General features: G+C 39.3%; 1 long non-coding RNA gene across 1 annotated transcript in view; it reads right to left on the bottom strand.

Moving 5' to 3' along the window:
• Positions 1-12078, bottom strand: part of LOC134760359 (uncharacterized) — a 335124-nt gene that overhangs the window by 320209 nt on the left and 2837 nt on the right. The window lies entirely within an intron of this gene.

Raw genomic sequence — 12078 nt, 5'->3', positions numbered from 1 at the left:
TGCTGTACAAGTCAGTGAGTTAAGTATATTTAAAGAAAAACAAATCAATCATCAAACAACACATATTTATTAAGACCCTACTTTGTATGAAGTGTAATCCTACGGACAAAAGATGACATATGTACACACACACACACACACACAGACCCCCAGGGTCTTGATCAAGTAGGCTTATTTTATACTTAGGAAAATAAGACCTAAAGTGGTGCAAGATAGCCAATGATGCATAGATAATAAGTATAAAATGGGCAATTAAAACTTATGAGCATAATTTTTAATTTATATATGTATATAATTTATGTACATTTGAGTATAAGTGGAATATTGAAAGCAGATGGAGCCAGCATTCCAGGCAGAATGTGTCACCACGTAAAGCTTTATCCCACTGCGAACACAGTGTCGGGGTAATCCAAGTGTTTGGAGTTATGTCCTATTAAAGTCTTGGTTGATTTTATCGGCACTCATACAAAAAAGTTATAGTGATTTTATATCCATATAATGTATATATTTTTAAGTTACAGACATTAAAAAAATTAAAATTAATCTCTTCATAGCACTTCTTTGGGAAAACAGACACAACCTTATTATAAAACAAAAGAGTAGGTACTACCTCAAGCAAGTTAAATACTGTTTGCCTTCGTAGACTGTATGTATATCTACATTACAGAACATTTATTATTGAGGATTTTGAGAAAGACTGTTAGCCTAACTGAACTCAGTTTCATAATATTACATAATTGTGCATGTTCTTCATCTGTAAAATAAGAGCATTAAACAAAGTGATAGCCGAGTTTCCTTTAAGCTTGCTTTATTTGTCCAAAACAAATACCAGAGACACCCCCTGACTAGAATGAAATGCCTCCTAGCTGTTCACACTAAGTAATTACTTTTATATAATGCATTCAGCCTGGAGAACTCAAGGATCTCTGAGATTCTACTCTATCTTATTATTAGAAAATCTCCATAAGATGGGTGTTATTGTCACCACTCTTTAAGAAGTTAAATGAAGGCTTAGAGAAATGAAGTTGCTTGTTTATGGAAGGTCAAAGAAAAGAAAAGCAGGCAGAGCCAGGAATACACCTGACATCGTGGATCATTTCCTTTGCCATACCCTAGAAGCATCTCAAGAACAGATTGACAGTAAATATCAATTTTCTGGGTTTAGAAAACAAATGTGTGGAAACATGGAGGCAAAGTCTGGATCTGCTCACTGGAGAGGCAGAGAGTTGTTCTCTAGTTGGACCAAGTGATCTGTACCGTTAGATGCACTTGAGTGAACCATTGGGTAAAAGGTTTTAAGTGTCTCAAAAAAGAGAACTGTTTCTACTGCCTTCATTGAAAAGTCTGGCTTCTGCACACTTCTCTGGGTCCAAGACACTCTCTTTCAGGACTACATCTCTGAGAATTCCAAGCTTGAAATGTAACTTACACATCAAGTATTATTCTGTCAATTTTACAGGTAAGAAAATAGCACAAGGCATATAAAATTCACGGATTTTGAAGCCACCTGAAATGAATTTTGAAATAGAGATCTGCCAGCTTTTTTACTTGTGAAATCTGGAGTATAATGGGTAACCTCTCTACCCTATCTTATCTGCAAAGCAGAGATAACAATACATTATTCCTATGAGTGTTTCAGGCATTAGATTATTATGCAAAGAAGCTATCATGGTGGGGTCACTTAGTTGCTGTCTAATTATTGCTAACCTGGAAGGCTTTGGGGATGGTAATTTAACTAAGTCACAAAGTTCCATAAGGAAAGTGTCCAGGGCTTTGTCTAGTTGTCTCATTTCCCTATAAAACAGGGCCTCTACAGAAGAACCACAGTTAGCATTTTGTTACTAATTCTAAAAAAGCACTAAGCTTTGTCTTTAGCCACTGGATTTATTAGAGTGAGCAAGGACTAGGGGCCTGAGGCGAATCACTATGGGGAATAAATTAGGCAGAGTGAAGAATGAAACTCATTGTTATGCAAACACAGGTTAAAAACGCAGTTGTGTGAATTTTGTTTGGCTTTGTTTTAATGAAGGAGTGAGGTTTGTGGTTTTAGCACGCTCCCTCAGAAGGGGACCATTTCCACCCCAGGACTCATTTCCATGGAAGGCCTGTGGTAAACCTAAGGCAGCTGGTAAGTTTAGCACTTTTTGTTGTCCAAGAAAGTGTGTAAGAAACAAGGGCCAGCATTTTCACTGGACTGTCAAAGCAAAGATTGCAATAATGTTGTAAAATTTTGCAAAAAAATGATAACTCTGTGAGGTGAAGGCAATGTTAATTAGCTTGATCATGGCAGTCCTCTCACAATGTCTGCATGTGTCAAAGCATCATCACATAGTACACTATAAATATATACAATGTTTGTCAGTTATACCAAAATAAAGCTGGAAAAAAAGGAAAAGAAAAGAAACATGAAAAGAAAGTGACAATTGATATATATGTTGTGTAACATCAAATAAAACTGCATGTGAACTAACATCATGTTTGCAGAAACAGAGGAACTGAACAGTTAATGTCAATCTTATGAAATAAATATTCTTAAGATGTTTATATAGGAGTATAGTTTATGCAATTAATATGTTCTTAAAACATTAGGAGCAAACATAACATAATTTTTACAAATTAAAACTTTTTGTCATGCTAGGAGGAAAAACATTTGAAAGGACATTCTCTGGTCAATATTTCTATAAAAGTTGCTTATCTCATTTTAATGTTAATTCTGTATGTTGTAAACTGATTCATCCTGAGACCCACTTTTTGTTAATGAATTCTTATCAAAAAGCAAATTCCTTTAGGGCTTAAAAAAAATGCAGCACACATAATCACACAGACAAGGAAGACTTTAAGGCTGCTGCAATAATGGAAAGGGCACCAGAACTCAGTCTTAACTCCACTGGTAAAAAATGGCTGGAGAGCTTTTAAGAGCTAAGACTGGAGATGGACGAGGGATTTTAGGGCATCTGTTGGCTTATTGGCCTTACCCCATGGAAAAGTACATTTTCTCCTATCTTCAGGACAGGAGGCAGTTTTACAACTTGGAAAATGTTAGGCTCCTATCCTCCCGTAGAAACTGGGAGATAGGGATGCTATCTTTTTTGATTATTTCTTTTCAAAGAGATGACTCCCAGATCCTTGAGAAAGACAGTTCTGAGTTGCAAAACGTGCAAGAAGCTTTTAATAAGATTTTCAACTCAAAGACATAGAGGAAGAATTTAAAATTGCAATTTTTTAAAAGTAAATACTTATTTAAAAAAAGGAAGGCAAGGATCCTAGAGGCATGAAGAACCGTCTAAAGTTTAGAAAAGCTGAGAGGAACATTGAGGCCTCCTTGAACAGACTCATCATAAAGGAGTTTTAAAGAGAGAACCTGGGCTCCCTCACACTTCAAAATGTTCTATAATATCTTAGTACATAAAATGTGTCTTTGGGTTCTCATTCCACTGTCCCATCTGACACCCTCACGTTCCCCCTCCTACCTTACCCCCATAGGCAGCCTCCCCAGACACAAATGGATCTGCAAATCATTCCTACCTCATTTTCCTCCTTCTTCGCAAAGTCCGCAGTCTGGAAAACCTAATTTTGTTCCTCAGTGAGGCTTCCTTGCCTCATGCACCTCACCTGTGTTCTCAATGGGTTGCCTGATGCCATAAAATCTGTGTTCATGCCCTGATGGAAGGCTCATGGTAGATTATTGTGTCATCCTTCTAAGGATGCCTGCATATGTACAGTGGACATTTGGGAACACAATATCTAACTCACTAGATAGGCCCTCTAGAAATTAGTGCTAATGAAATGTGAACAAGGCAGACAATTTGGGTTGAAGATAAGGTGGAGATGAGTATAGTCTTCAGAGCCTCCCCTAAATTTCAGCAAACAGCTTTCCCTTTCCCTGGTGTGTTCTTTCAAAACAAAACCAATGGTGACACTAAAGCATCCCAGAGGGCTGACGACAAATGGGTTCATCACCCCAGCCCTGCATAGAGGAGAGTGGCAGGAGAAGGGAGAAGGGTGTGTAGAAGCTCTCAGAAAATTTTCAGGCTTTTTAACTCTTTATGCATATTTTCTTTTATGATAATCACAGCACTCATTATCTTTACACACAAGCTCATTTTTAAAAAAACATAAAATAGGTCAGGAGCAATGGCTCATGCCTGTAATCCCAGCACTTTGGGAGGCCGAGGCAGGTGGATAATCTGAGGTCAGGAGTTCCAGACCAGCCTGGCCAACATGGCAAAACTCCATCTCTACTAAAAATACAAAAATTAGCTGGGTGTGGTGGCATGCACCTGTAATCTCAGCTACTCTGGAGGCTAAGGCAGGAGAATCGCTTGAACCCAGGCGGTGGAGGTTGAAGTGAGCCGAGATCGCGGCCTTGCACTCTAGCCTGGGTGATAGAGGGAGACTCCATCTCAAACAAACAAACAAACAAAACCCATAAAATAAAGGAATATTTTTATGAATAAGTACCAAAGGAGATATCAGAAAGTTCCAGTATAGACGTAGACTGTAAATGTCATCAATCAAACCAGAATCCTCCTGACTCATAGCACACCCGGAATGTCCACTTAGTCCCATTCAGCAATCCTCTGGTTAAGGGCTTGGAAAAAGGAATTGAGGCACCCGTCTCCTCCCCCAAAGCAGAATTCAGAAGACATTCCTAAATATACAGGCAGGGAGAACCTCTTTGGAAAGTTTGCACTTTAGAACCCTGAACGTTATATTTTCTTTTTTTTTTTTTCTTTTTTTGAGACGGAGTCTCGCTCTGTCACCCAGGCTGGAGTGCAGTGGCGTGATCTCGGCTCACTGCAAGCTCCGCCTCCCATGTTCATGCCATTCTCCTGCCTCAGTCTCCCGAGTAGCTGGGACTACAGGCCCCCGCCACCACGCCCAGCTAATTTTTTTGTATTTTCAGTAGAGACGGGGTTTCACCGGGTTAGCCAGGATCGTCTCGATCTCCTGACCTTGTGATCTGCCCACCTCGGCCTCCCAAAGTGCTGGGATTACAGGCGTGAGCCACCGTGCCCAGCCATTTTCTTTCATTTTTATGTGCTTCCCATAAATTTCATGAATCTCTGCTTAAGATTTTATAATTATTTGTGAATATACCAATAGAAATGGATATTTGAGAGAATTACAAGTTTCAGTGTGCTTTAGAAAGTCTACAGAGTCAGCCTCCAAAGAAACATTATGGAAAAGAGCAGCCTCTTCGTATCCATGACTGGGTGGTCCCCCAGCAGCAAAGATCAAGGTTATTGATCTCTTCTCTATACATCTGCCCTACACATTTGGGTCTACTGCTGATGTTGAGTATTACTGGCCATCCTTTCCCTGCAGGTGAAACAAGGTCTTTCAGGTAATATAGCCCAAATGCAGCACTTACACCTTTCCCTGAAACTGGGAAGACAGCAGAAAGCGTGTCTCCTTACTCTCATGGGCAGTGTAACTAACTTAGAGGTCTAAGCCTGTGGGTCCTCTAAGTCTTGTAAGTGCTTACCTTCCATTATGTACAAGCCACCTGGGGAAAGGTGCAGGGGGCAGGAACTTGGAGGGCAGAAATTTTGACCTCGAAAGAAATAGTCAAATCAAGGAAAATAATTAAATAATTTATAGCTCTTTTCCAGGATAAATATGCAACTACTCTTCTTGGAGTAATAATGATAATAATACCTTTTTCTGCTTTTTACTCAGACGTAAGCATTGTGCTACATTATCTGCTAGGTTTTTATTTTAAATTGGAAAGCTAAGTATCATTTTCACTAGAAAACTAAGTAAGTTGCTAAGGCAGTAAGTGGCAGAGTGAAATGTAGTTCCCTGGTCCCTCTGACTGTAGCCCATGCTTATGCTGTCTCTGCCTAGTGTAGTGAGTAGTTAATTCTAGAATACCATGCAAGAGCGGAAAGACCAGGAGTTTGAGTGTCAGAATAACATGGCTTTCTTTGAATGCAAACTCTGCAATATACTCAATGTATAACCTTAGAAAAGTTGTTTAACACCTCTTACTGTCAGTTTTCAACCTATAAAATATAGGAAATTGTCATGATAGCTCCCAGTAGAAGGCTCAGGATATAGGAATAGGTTCACAGTAACTATTACTTCTTTTCCTCCCTGGAGTATGGGGGGTGGGGAGAACTATTGTTTTCTCAACAAGGAATTGAGAAAAACCCAGCAAAATTGCTGGCATCTCAGTAGGGGGAATAATGTGCCCAAATGAAAAACCAAAAGTCATTGATTATGAAGTAAAATAGAAAAGATTCTTTCTGGAAAGAGAGATGAATGATTAGAGAAAGACACCCAGGTTAGAGCAGGTTGAAGATAGGCAAGATTTGTAATAAATTTTTATTAAACAATGAAGAAAGAGGGGAAATAGAAGAATTAATAGCCAGTCTGATAAAATGCTGGCCAATCCATAAGTATAGAATCTTGCTCATCAAGATCAACAAAATCATACCACTAAATTGTATTACATTATTGTCCTCTGTTCACAATAAAAACAAACACCAGAAATAGTGTTTATCTTTGAGAAAAATGCATATGCTAATCTTAAATCAAGTCCACATATTTTATTCCAATGGAAATGTGAATATTTTCCTGGTAAATCTGCCTTAACATCCTATGATAGATGTTCCCATTGTTCTTCAGGAACAAACAAGGTAGAATTTTTTTTGTTTTTGAGCAATGTGCAAAATGGAAACGTTTGAAAAATAGTTTCTTAAATCGCAGTGTGTAGTCGCTAATGGGCTGTGACAAGCTATTTTTCCAGTCTTCCATTTTCAATCCATATTTCTGAATAGCTTTGTGAGATTTTGCATTAGTTTCACAGATTTCCCCAAATGATTATGCCGCAGTAATAGAATAAGGAGCATCTGCGGCAGGCTGATTGTATCACACAGTGTTTACTGAGAATGAAGGACTGTCACATGCATGCCGATCCGAGAAATAAGCTTGAAGATTACTATTATTAAACAACCAACTGTTAAAAGATCCACACAACATATTAAGGGGAAATATAGAATAAATTGGTTTTGTTGCTTAAGCCAAATATTTTGGAATTCATCCACATTAAGCTCTCACTTTTTCTCACCATGGTCCTTGATTTTGTGATAAGTTTGCATACATTATTCTTCCCGGAGGTACATTTAGTTTAATTAAATTTTACTATTAAAAAGTATTAAAGCCAGCTTCTCATAATCCTTAGGAAACCTGGCGTGGAAACACATTGCTTCCCTAACACTTTCCTGAAGGAGCTTGGACGACTTGACTCAGGCAGGTTGAGAGACCAGAAAGCCATCCAGAGAGGGCAGGGACCCAGAAATCCACCACCTGGTTCTACTCCCACCCTAAAGTTTGCCTCCTCCAGGCAGCATCACACGGTAACACGGCTAGAGGTTAAGACACTTGTGTTCTACTTTGGAATCTACCAGCTGACTTAGTCTTTTCATATTCTGTTTTAAAAATTATGATTATGTATTTTCTTTACTAGTCTATAAACAAGAATTCACATTTGAAACACCAAAAATGACAGGGTATCAGCGAGCTTATTTTCCATTTGATCTGCATTCAGAAGCTTCTGCTGTCCTCATGCTCTCCCCCAGCGTTGGCTGAGAACCTACTGTGTGCCACGTATTAGGCTGGAATCTGGGCGTACAGAGGTGAGTAAGGTCAAATCGTCTCCACCAAGAGATTTACAGTCTCATTATGAAAAATGCCCTGCCTTAATCCCTATCTCACACTGACAGCTGGTCTTGAAGGAGGAAGAGCTGCAAGTTCTGCTAGTCATTCTGAAGGGAGGAAATGGAAAAACATGGTATGTCGCAATAAGGCAACCATCCTGATGAAATAAATGTTAAAGTATGCAAACTACATATTTGAAGGTAGTTTGTCATCTATTTTTTCTCACAGAGTCTTTCCTCTGATGGATTACCGAGTGCTTATTTGATCCATGATTGTCAATCATCCATCCTTGCAACATTTAACAAAATAGAGACCCACTCTGCTCTCAGAAAGCACCACAGAGATTCTAAAGCACTAATCAGGATGTAGAAAAACACCCCAGTCACCCTGCATTGGAAACGGAGAAGTGCTTTCGGAGTCATACTTCCTGCTGGGAGGTCATTAGCAGTGCGTCCATCCACAGCAAAGTGTTTTGCCACAGGTAATAATGGCTTAGTTTTTCCTAATGTTTTCCAAGTGTAGCATGAATGAACCAGCCAGTGTTTCTGTCAGGCCAAAGCAAAGCCTCTTTTGTTGTTTATCTTATTCTGCATTTCTTACTTAGCAGCAGAGATCTTTTTAAACTTCTAAATAACTTGTGCAAAAAAAATTATCTAAAATATGGACACAGATACAGGTAAATGTCTAGACAAGGCTAAGTCACTTCCAAAAAGAAGGTCCCCAAGTCCTCTGTGCCGGTATCTTTGTAGGTCACCATAAAAAATCTCAAGCATTTCTTCTTCAAAAAATGTCCCATTTATACCCCCAAAGTATTTCCAATTTACCTTTCTATGCTACTATTCCTCTATAGTACTGTCAGTCTAGTAGAACCCAGTTAGCTGGTTACATTGTTCAAACTGTTTTACTATCATCCAGTTGTAGAGACAGAAACAGACAGGCTTATACTCCAGCTGAACTGAATGTGCAATACCAGCTTAAGGTATGTTACTGTTCCAAGCCTCAGTTTTCTCAGTAAAATGCAACTAATAAGCAGATATTCTTTGCAGAGTAAGGAGAGGTTAGGTTATGCTATGGTAACAAACAATCCTTCACTCAGTGGCTTTACACAATAAAATTTTATTTCTTATTCATGAAAAGTCTTCTGTGGGACCAGAAGGCTTCAGGGATCCAAGATACCTAATAATTTTGACTCTACTATCTCAATACAATGCTTCCTTTTAGATGTCCAGGAGAAGATGGAGTAGAACAGGGGTGTCCAATCTTTTGGCTTCCATGGGCCACATTGGAAGAAGAATTGTCTTGGGCCACACATAAAATACACTAACGATAGCTGATGAGCTAAAAAAAAAAAAATTGCAGAAAAAACTCATAATGATTTAAGAAAGTTTACAATTTTGTGTTGGGCTGCATTCAAAGCTATCCTGGGCCACATGAGGCCCACAAGCCACAGGTTGGACAAGCTTGGAGTGGAGAGTCTTGCACTGGCAATTAATTGAGTGCTTTAGCCTGAAGGTGGTGCACATCAATCCTCTTCCATGTCCAATGGCTGGAACAAAGTAAATGGCTACATCCAACCACAGGGAGTCTAGGAATTGCAGTCTTCCATGTGACAGGAAAAAAAAACCAAGATATTTCTGAGCATTAGTTATGTCTACCAGAGTTGTTGTTAAGATTAATGAAGTAATGGATAAAAATCTTCCCAGCATACCCAGTATACTTTCAAAACTGGTAGACGCTGAATACATAGAAAGCATGATCATGATGATGACGATGAGGCCGATGATGACAGTGAATACATGGCTCAATATGTAAATAAGTAAATTAGAAGCGTTTCATTTACTCAAATATTCACATGCTTTATCACATGAAACACAAATTTGTTGTTAGTTCCAATTTTAATTCCTATTTCTACTACTAATGAGACAGGTGCCTTTGGACCAAAGCTGTCCTGATCAGTAAGAATCTTGGTCTTTTCCACTTAATTTCTCCAACCTTTCATACCGTCTTGCATTACAGGCAGTTCCTAACATGACAAGCTATCATACTCTTTCACTAATGGGAACCCTCTTAAGGTCTGTTTCCTGCGCACTGACCCCAATTAAACAACTTTGTATTGGTGTCCCTGTTTCAAGACGCTGTTAGCCTACTCACTAATGTTAGTCTCTTAAATTGCTCATCAGAGTACCTCCCATAGGATCAAATACATTTTTCTCAAATCCTAAATGAAACATTACTCTTCTACAAATCCATTTCACACATCTACAGCAGTGATTTTTCAAATGTTGGGGTAAGGGAGATTGATGTGATGTAACATGTTCTAGATAAGCTTTAAGCAGAGCTTTCTCCCCCTCCACATAAATGGGAAAAGAAATAAAAGTTAGTTTTTAGTCCCCTGAATGGGGAAAATAGCACTAGATGTATTGTTTCTTTCTTTTTCTCCAGGTTCCATCCTCCATTGTATAAATACTTTGCAGTCTTTGCCAAGGCTCTACCCTATATATTTTTACACAGACGGATAGGTGAAAAAATATATAATCAAACTATGTATTGGGGCCAATTGTACACTTGTTCAGGGCTGGTTCCTCAGTGACAGTGTCTACTACACACCTAACAGTATCAGACTGTGGATGTGACTTTCTTGCCCTCCACCCTAGGGACTGTATATGTAAGCACAGATTAGGAGTTGTTTCTCAATTCTTGTTTGTTTCATCCTTTATTTTCTTATCACCTCACATTTGTTTATCTGGTTCTAATTTATTAGTCCTGGGAGACAACTCTAAGAGGCCTTCTGTGACCAAGGAATGGGAATATGCTGTCCTTGGCTCCAAAACAGCAGTAGCAGTTATGGTTAGATTGAACTAGCATAGTTACGTGCTTCTCTGACCTGAGTTTTCATCTTTCCTTCTCGCTATGCACCCACCTGAGGAGGGCGAATGGACCACAGTCAACTTATCATGCTAACCCATAATACTCATGTGTTTCATTTCTTTCTTTTATAATTCCCCTTCTCTCTCATTTTCCAAGCACCCCAAGCCAAACTTAGTTTCCTTTATAGATTTAAGCAAGTTCTTAGCATGCTGACAATTTTCCAGGAAAATCTTACCCTTCGTTCAACTTCAGCAAAGAGGGTATGTTACTTCTTCAATTTGTAGAGTTGGAGTATTATCCAGAAATCAGAAATACCCATTTTTTTTCTTAAGGCCAGTGGTTTCTCAACCTGGGTCTGAGGCTCTGCTATAAGTAATAGAAACCTGGATGTATAATTCTGTGCCTTTACCTTAATCAGTAGCACACCAATCACCAATTGTAGATTTTTAGAGGCTGTTTGCCTGCCTTGTCTCAGCTCCCCTGCTTCTGCTCATTCTCTCCATAGTTACAGCAGAATAATTGGTAAAGCCACCTTCAATGGCCTGAGTCTGTTCTGGAGAACCCTGCTTATGGAGATGTAGAACGAGCCTATTGTCAATTGTCATCCCCATGGCCTTGGATATTATGGACAGGTCTCAGGTGGTAGGGCCTCACCGACTTTTAATCCTCCCTCCAGAAGGTGGATTTCAATCCTTTGAATCTACCCTATAAGATACGTTGACCACATGCCTCTTCTTCTGGCCAAATTAACACAAACATGAGAATCCAAAGTTCTTTTGTATCTCCAATGTCACGGATAATGCAGTATATTTCTGTACTTGGGCAAGCCTGGTTTCTATTCTCTAAACCCTCCACCACCATGTCTCCTGGAACACACATGCAGAGGACTTTTTTCCATTCATTTTCATCAGTCAAAAATGCAGTAGGCAAAAGCCAATGCTTCCTCCATGCCCATCTATCCCAATGCCTTTGGTACGCAGCCATCATCACTCCAGCATCTGAAGCTTGAAGGATTTCAGAGAGTTCCCTTCAGTTTTTCTCTTTCCTCGACACTATGCTGATTCACCAGTATTTATCACCTTTATGGGACGCACATATCATAGGTCACAGTCCTCCCCCTTACTCCTTCACATTCTCTCTCCTGCAGATGTCCCCAGTGTTTCGTAGCACATGGCCTCTACCAAGCATTCTATTACTTGTCTGTTTCTCAGACCCAGAATATAAGCCCAGAACAATCGAGGTTAGGCACTTCTAATCCAGGTCCATTTGCAATGAATCTGTCTTCACCTCCACCAAAGACTATTATTTTCAGTGATGACTCAGGGATCTGAGCTCTTTTCTCCATGGGGCTCCACCATTTTGAATGTCTTCTCTTTCTGCCATGCAGAGATGAGAAAATGAGATTGAGAAGAGGATTTTGAAAAATATTTTATGGGCCAGGCCCGGAATTGACGCACATCAATTATACCCTATTTCTTAGCCAAAATGTCACTATCATCTGTAAACAGCAATTTGCTCACTAGCTTGCAAGACTTTTTCTTCATG

This window comes from Pongo abelii, chromosome 17 (genome assembly GCF_028885655.2).
Source record: "Pongo abelii isolate AG06213 chromosome 17, NHGRI_mPonAbe1-v2.0_pri, whole genome shotgun sequence".
In the NCBI taxonomy this organism is placed as follows: domain Eukaryota; kingdom Metazoa; phylum Chordata; class Mammalia; order Primates; family Hominidae; genus Pongo; species Pongo abelii.
This window is presented reverse-complemented; position numbering and strand designations above follow the sequence as displayed.